This window comes from Lipophrys pholis, assembly GCF_963383615.2.
Source record: "Lipophrys pholis genome assembly, chromosome: 18".
Lineage (NCBI taxonomy): Eukaryota > Metazoa > Chordata > Actinopteri > Blenniiformes > Blenniidae > Lipophrys > Lipophrys pholis.
The window spans coordinates 22,474,893-22,483,824 of NC_137646.1; positions in this window are offsets into that span (position 1 = coordinate 22,474,893).

An 8,932-nucleotide genomic window follows, 5' to 3' on the forward strand; every position below is an offset into this window, starting at 1 on the left:
GAGGTCAAAGTTCAAGTAATATGACTTTCATGTGAGATAGACTATTCCTGCAGTCCAAAACAATGAATAATGATGAGAAACATCTGTTTTCTTGAGAACACCACAGGGAACGCTCTGTTTCGGTTTGGCCTACAAAGATATGTTATTCCTGCAATGCAACATTGGAATTGTAAAAATCCATCTGAAAGCCACAAAGCTGCAGCAAGGCAAAGAAGAAAAGAGACTTTCGCTGCAGACTGGTCATCATTTGAACTATTTGGACAAAAAGTCCAAGCAATGTTCAGCCAGCACCAGGTACATCTGATTGTTTGGCTGATATCATCAAACACAATGAGAGCAGTGGTTCCATCATCATGAGATACGGGCACCAGGAAGAACAAAGGGACACAATAAAGCATTGAAACTCAGAGAGGATCTTAAAGCAGGCCTGCGACTGTCCTTGAGTGACCCAGCCGAACACGGCGGGTCGTCTGCAGCGAGACGCGGAGGTGACAGTTCACGGACATGACGGCGCATGAGACGAATAAACATGCAAATCCAGCTGTCTGAGATTAAGACCTTCCAGGGGAGGACTCTGCAGCTGCAAAATAGGCTTCTCAAGATTGTCCAAAGCAAAGTCAAGCATAAGGATTGGGGGTCCAAAACCGGCCTGCAAGAAGCTCCAATCCGGCCAATTTCGGACATTTCACTCTATTTTTTCATCATTAAAATTGGTTTTATTTTGAGATAACGGTGCTTTTTGTTAAGAATTTAGATGTTTTCATCACGTATACTTAGTGCCACTACTAAGAAAAACTATTATGATGACGGTATTTAACCGGTCCAGTCCACTCAAGATGAAATTGTGCTGTATGTGGCACCTCAACCAAATCCTCTGGTCTAAAGGGTCTAAATACTTTTGTAAATAAACCATGTAAGAGGTTCAGCTTGATAAGAGAGAGAGATGCGATCTGAAATGAACTCTGATCAGAAAGCTTTGACAGTGGTTCTGATCCGTTCAAGTCTTTAACATCCCGCAGGAACTCAAAGCTCCCGCGGGATGTTAATAAACACCATTCCGATCATTCCTCTTTGTGTAATTGGTTCTGTGTAAAAAAAAAAAAAAAGCAACTTTCCACCAGAGTTTCCCTCCTCTAGCTACTATTACAACCACACACCTGCAGTCGTTCAGCCGGGGGTCGTCTTCTCCCCCTCTCTTTCTCTCTGCGTCTCGTTGATTTTCCATCATAGTCAGCTCGTTCAGTTTAGTGTGCGGTGGGAAACCCCACCCAGACCCAGACCTACCCATAAGCTCTGCACGCACACAATAATCCAGGTTCTGTATGAGTGACAGCGATGAGAACCGAAAAGGTTGTTTCTCCGTCGTCGGGTACATTATTTCTGTGTTTATATCGGGCACGTGCGTCTCGTTGCTGCACAAACAGAGCCAAGGTCAAGCTGTTCACACCTCTGCATCAGCGGAGCAGCAGGTGATCACACAGATGGAGACCGGCGTCGCTCTTCACTCCAGGATATGGAACCTATTAGTCGCACAGAGCGTGGCGGGTTGCACCACGTCGCGCTCCCACTCAAAACAACCACCTTCTGGATCTAACTCCTCGGCAAACCTCTTGCCTTTTTGTCAGTTAATATCAATCTTAATAGCAACGACTATCTTTTATTGTCCTTCCCACTGTGTCTGGGTGGAAATTATATAGTAGAACTAGAACGGCATATAAAGGTTCGGTTTTCCTGGAGTCTTTCTGCAACTACAGATGGGTGGTGAGAGGAATGTTGGGAGAGTACGCCGTGATAAAAGCAAAAGGAAGAAAATGTTCCTTGGATCTGTCCGATGTAGATAAACACACAGAAGCGGATCTTCAACCCTTGTTTTTTTATTTTATTTCCATCAATCAGGTTCCTCCTTTGGCTTTGGTGCCATCAGGGTAATGAGGCTGATGAACTTTGAGAGGATTGTGAAGAAAAAGTTACTGTTTTTGTTTTCTCTTTTGATTCAGTATATATATATATATATATATCCACATTTCATCTCCAAGAGAGTCTATATCAGTGTCAAACATGAGGCCCAAGGGTCAAAACCGGCCTGCAAGATGCTGAAATCCAAACAAAATGTGAAAAACACCGAAAAAGTTTAAAAAGTTAAGATTTTAATTTATTTATTTGGGCTGAACGTGGCTGTGAACAAAAATGAGTTTGACTCTCTTTGTCTAAATCCAACTCTGTCATATCAACCACAAGACAGTTATAAAGTTGTGGCACGTGATTTTTTCATTTATAAAAAAAAAACATTTGTTTCACATCTTCTCTACCACTTAATACAACACATGGGGGAATTGCTCGTCCTTCATGGAGCAAACACAGAAAAACGTTTGTTTTTGAAGTAGTGTGAAAATAACAGATGTGATCTCCAGTTCAATCCAATATTCGCCCTCTTTTGCTTTCAGTTTCATACGCGGAAACAGAAGTTCTTGTGGATTGTGCTTTTTGGACAAGATAAGCCCTTTAAACTCCAAAAAACAACCGGTATCTCAGTGATTCTGCTGCGGCAAGAAATGACCCGCTAGGACTGTCTTATCGCCACAGCACATTAATTAAACACACTTTCTAATTTCTGTCTGCCTGAGGTGAATTTGGGTTTTGACAAGCGCCAACATTTGCCCCAACTCCTGAATTGTATCCAAGAAAACATCAGTAAATCTCCCGAGCGGTGCCTGGCTACCAAATATCTCTGGATCTCTCTGTTCCTGTCCTCCCTCTTGTAATCACACACTCCTCCTGCTCCTGTTTTCTCACAAATTTATAGTCTCCTGCTTCTTCGCTTCCATGCCTTTAACAACCTGTTGCTGTAGAGGACAGAATTACTGCCTGTCTTCTTCTCTGTTTGTGTCGATGTATTCGTTCCCCGGCTTTCAGAAACTCCCCACCTTGTGTTATTCTCTCCTTAGATGTTTGCCATCTTTTATCACCTCCACAATATTTCAGCTGCTCCCTCCACGCTCTTTTATAGGTCTGTGCTGCCACGCATCAAACCCCCCCCCCCCGTCACGTCTCCTTTCACATGAAGTCACATGTAGTCATCGTCCTTTTCAGTCGGATGACAGGAACATGTGGGTGTAGCTTTGAGACTGATTGCTTTTTCAGAACTCGACTCCGCTGTGGTAAACGTTGGTCCTTAAAATAAGCTCGATGCCACAAAACCTCAGTGTCTGTTGTTGTTTTTTCTCCTCGTCTTTTCTCGTGCGCAGCCCGCCGAGTCCTTCTCAGCCCGTTGTCCTCCTGTCTTTCTTAAGAGCTTCAAAGAAGTCATCCAGTACCGCCGTCCTCTCTGAGGCGCCTCGTCTTCCGCCTCTTCCTCTCCTCTTTCCTGATTCCGCTTGAATTCAGCCGGTTGATCTTTCGGCGTCACGTCGCTTCTTGTCATGTGTCGACCAGGCTCAAACAAGGCGTGACTCGCTAAGAAAGGCGAGACTTTTCCTATAGTAGAAGTAGATCCATGGGCGAAAGGAGGATAATCGTATCAATCATGTTAAACCTAAATATTGAACTGGTTTTGGAGACACAGATAAACGGTTCTGTCCAAATACTGATTCGTAAGCAGGATTTAATGTAGAAAACACAGAGGGCCGATCTAGTTGCAAGGTTTGATTAATGGGTTCACAGTGTGCTGTAAGCTGGAATTGTTGGTGTGCAGCTGTAAAATCTGCTGATGTTATCAGTTGGGATTATCTCCCAACAGCTGAGTGTTAGCTCCTTGAGTAAAATGGCCGAGACTTCGGTCATGCTGCTGACGCTTGTTGACACGGACAGAAAATTGAAGTGAATGAAACACGTCTGGGCCATAACCTTCTGCGTTACATTAAGCAAATAGATAAATGCAGCTATCGGATCAAAACATCTCGTTTCACTGCCTGAACCACAGAGATTATAGAGCGTCACCACTGATTTCCTGGACTAAATTCTTGTTTCAGCTCGACTGAGGATAAATCAGGCTCGAAGTCGTTTCAATAGAGTTTCTTGTTTACACGGCAACATTTTGAAAATGATGCCCGTTTACACGGAATTGACAGAATCACCGAAAATAATGTAGTTAACATTCCGGGCCACGAGTTGGCGCTGTTTTTTGGGGGGTTTTTTTGGGTGCGCATGCGCAGTAGCTGCGTTTTAGAACAGTCGTGTTTTTGGACCGTTTACACAGAACCGACTGTGGCTCCGAGAACCGTCGTCATGGAAACGGACACCCAAAACGCAACAAAAGTTCCTGCAAACAGGATCCAAACCAGTTCTTCTTCACACATTGCCTAGTATGTATGACCAATATGTGCAGCAGCAGCGATGCAAATAAAATATCTAATGCAAATATTGTATTGCGCACAAACACACGGAAGCTGATCTTGTGGGACGCACTGAGGATCACGTCTTGACAGACACACGAGTTACAAGCTCACGATTGTGGCGTAAGACATAAATGTCAAGGAGTCATGGACAGATGTTTTGGTGCGTTGCGTGGCCTGCTGTTCTGATGAACTGTTAATAAGGTCGGTCCCCAGCAGAACGAACTGTGAAGCCCCGTAGGAACTTTTGGCACAGATTGAACCAAAGTAAGACCTCATTAGTGTAAAGTTCATAGTGCTCATGTCACATGGCACAACTGCACATGTCCAGAAATAAAATACCAAGAAGGCCGTAATACACTTAATGAGCGGTCAAATCGATAGCAACCCATGATTCAACACTCTCTTTTGTATTTGTTCTCTTTTTTTTTTATCTCGCCCTCTGTTCTTCATCCTCTAAGATGACAACCAGATAACGCTGCGGTTGTTTCCCCTCGTCCGCTTGTCCTTTTCAAGTGTCCATCCACTTAAATGGTGCCCACGACCGCACGGCTCTAACAGAAGCGACTGCGAGGCAATTAGGACACACAGCCGCTGGCCTGGCGAGTGGGTCGTGTTCTCAGACCAGATGATCAATGTCCCATTTGTCACAGACTCAAATTTCATCAATGAGCTATTCATCGTTAATGCTCGCGGAGACGACGCCGGCAGGCGAGGACACAGTGTGTGCCGTCAGTGTCACTCTGAGTGAAATGTTTATGTCGAGAGGGAAATTCCACATAAAAAGATGCTCGTCGGCCTCGTGTTATGTACTCTCTGAGATCCATTAGGCTCATAGCAACTTCTCCCAGATGAAGTTTATTATAGAAAATGATAATAATTTAGTAAAGAGATCATTGAAAACTTCAAGGGTAGACATATAAATGTACTTTTGCAAAAAATCTGTCTGGTTTTTAACTGAAAAAAAGCGGCAATATAGAAGTAACTCAGTAATTTGCTGCTGTGATAAATACTGATAATTTGATGTTGTCAGCAACACATTTTACAAAAATATTGGCTTATTTCTATCCTGATTTAGCTTGCATACTAAAAGTAAAAGGAAAAACGTGCAACAAACTGCCAATAGAGTACGTGTTACTCTTGATTATTCATATTTTCACCTTTTTGGAATAAATATGAGAAAAGATTCTTCTACAATCAGTTGAAAGTACTAAAAATGAGGGTAAAATAGCCATATGTTAGTGAATATTGTGAAGATCCAACAATCTAGAGGGCAAAATGCTATCGAATTTAATCTGAATTAATATTTTCACACAGTTACTTTCCTAATTTTTTATGTTGTTTATGTTCTATGTACCGTATATGAAATCACAGCGAACATTTTTACAACTTGTATAATCAACGGAAGCTCCGATTAGATTAAATCAAAACAACTCCAAACTTTTGTTGCCTTCGTGTCTTGGACTTGAAAATAGTTTTTCCATTACCACGGAGGCCAGAAGCTTTCCTGAAGATTCCCTCCATTAAAGAGCCGGCGTCCATTACGTACATGTGGAAAAGGTTGATCCCTATCTCCATGAAGGACTGAAAACAGGCTTGGGGCCGAGATGAGCTCGGCTTCCGCTTCCAGCCGAGCATTAGTGTCATTAATTTTCCCAGCGTAGCTAATGCAACGTTGGTTGATGGTCGCGAGGATGATCCTAATGCACACAGTGAGAGGAAGCATTACCGGGAGACTGATAAGAGTAGAAGAAGGTCACTCGCATGGCAGGAAGCAGCTAATGTCGTTTTCTCCCCACTCTCGGATGCCCCTTTAGGGTCGTGGGCAGAAAAGCAGAGCCGCACTGACATCCTTTACAAGTTGTAGGTGGCCACAGTTTGAGGATTGCCACTTCTTGTAAAAGTCTAATCTTAATTCATTTTTTATTTTCCCGCCACTGTTGTGGGAATTGTGAGAAGCGACAAGCGCCGTGCCTTCGGCACAACTGTGGATAATAGCTCAGCCTTCTCTGAAAAAATTCATCTGTCATTCATTTAACAAACAAAAAAGAGAAACACTCTTTCCAGGGAAATTGCAGTGAAATTGAAGTGACTTCATTTCTCTCTGATCAAATTGTGGTTATTTGTGTGAGTGCGTGTGGTTCATATAAAGTAGGTAATGTTGCTAAATCTGTTTACGGGCTCACATTATGGTGATTAAATAAAAGCACCAAGAGAGAAAAACACTCAATATTAAGCTTTAGGTGACAAGCAGTTTGGGTTTAAGTCATAACGTTTCTTGTGAACTACTGTGAATAAAAAAATAAATGAAGAAAAGTCCTGTAGTCGTAAGGATGGAGCGTTTTATTTCATATTGAGATTCAGCAGCATCTCTGTGCAACAGTATGGAAAAGATGCTGCGCTTTATCTAAGTACATATGAATCATCTGGGCGGGACAATGCCGCCAATGATTGGATGGGTGCAGGCAGACGAGTGACACTAATGTAAAAGTCAGACGGTGAAGCAAGTGATGAGTCAGCAGCAGAATCATCAGCTCATGTGGATATTTAAAAAAACAAAAAAGTAAGAAAGACAGGAGCTCCAGTTCAGGTTCATCAATCAGCCGCAGTGTAGCAGCTACTGGGGCAGCTGGTTAGTTAAGGACAATACAGCTTAAAAAAACATACAGGTTGAAGATGAGGAGCACCGTGTGTTTGAGTGTGGGTGTGTTGCAGAGGCGGGGTTTCACGTGGGAGTAGGCGTGTTCACATGCGGAAGTGTGTGTAAAGTTGCGCACTCGCCTGTGACAGACGAGAGAGTCAGGGTTGGGTAGTCGTCGTAATTTTTGTTGACCGCTACCCATTCATTCATTCATTCATCCCCTTTTGACCCGTTTTCATTTCTCCATTCATCCATCTTTGCTGCGCTGTGATAACTCTGTGCGGTTTGTTATTAATAAATAAACCAGAAGCACCTTTGGATCTCAGCGTATCTGTTACCAACAGCCTCCTCGCACGTCACAAATTCTGCGAACCTGAGGACTCGACCTCATACTCTCAGTGGCGAAAATTTTGGAAGCTGCAACGCAAAACTTCAAAAATGATGCGTTTTCAATTGAAACTTCGGTTAAACAAGCGCCTTAGTTTCTCCACTCAGTTGCGCTGCTTCCCTGTGTGAATACCTTGGCATACATGTCACAGCTTATCTTTTCAGCTACACACACACAGACACACACACACATATGTGCTAATGAGATACAGGAACACAATTAGACTTGTCGGTCACAGGGATTGGTCACTTGGCTCGTAATTCAAGACTATTAATCTCTCATTCCGGTGATTGAAAGTGGAGGCAGAGGATGTGTCGGATGATGACGACACTAAATTGATTTGACCGATCTCGCAAACCTGAAGCAAACATACACTGAATGAAGTGAGGAGACACTAAGAGGACGGGACCATCTGGAGGAGGATTTAGCAGCGTAAATACATTCCTCATGAACACAGATAAGACTGCTGGAGAGAAGCAGACAGTATCATTACCGACTCATCCGACACACACACACACACACACACACACACACACACACACACACACACACACACACACACACACACACACACACACACACACACACACACACACACACACACACACACACACACACACACACACACACACACACACACACACACACACACACACACCAAGGTTAAATGCTCTCACCTGTTCTCTTCTGGTCTGTAATATATTCCTCCAGAAACACACACACACACACAGCATGGACTGCCTGATGTTATTTATGAAGGGAAACATGCCTTACATTTTTGTTGCGTTTCTCTTTATCTCTTTCGCACACACACACACACACACACGCAGACACATTTCATGGACTAATTTCTAACAGTCCATTGCCAAACACATCCATCCATCTCCTCTCTATCTCACCTTAGTCTCTTCTCCCTCCTTCTCCAGGTTTTTCCTGTAATTAATAGCAGCTTCCATAAATCTTTCCCTCTGAACTGGATCCCTATTGCATAAGAGAGTGTGTGTGTGGGGGGGGGGGGGGGGGGGGGGGGTTCTTGTAAGGGTTTGCTGTCTTATCAAATGAAGGACATGGATGCCCCAAGCACCTTCTTCTTCAATCTGAATCTCTCTGTGGCACAGAGGAAACAGATGGTTTATCTGTAGCTTCCTGGAGGGAGAGTTAGAGCAGACCCAAAAGAATCGAGGAGTCATGCGGTGGAGTTTTACGCCGACCTCTTCAGGGCCGAAGATCGGAACATGAGGGAGCCGGGGAACCTTTTTCAAGGCTTTCCAAAATGCACTTAGGAAGAGAGAGCTGCTGCGGACTCACGGTTGTGGAGTTGTCAGAACAGGATCGCTGCCCAATTCTTGTTAGAGAGCTGTTCTCTCTCTGCTGAAGAACTAGAAGCCAGTCGCCCTCCTATTTAATGACTACAAGGTGCTCTCCAGAGCCCTATCCAACAGACTGAAAGACTTTCTTGGGCCATTAGTTGACATGGAGTCTTGCTGATAGGTCCATCATGGACACTATCTTTCTTACACTTGATGTGATTGACCTACTGTAGTCAAATTCTACAATCTAAGTTTCTGTATT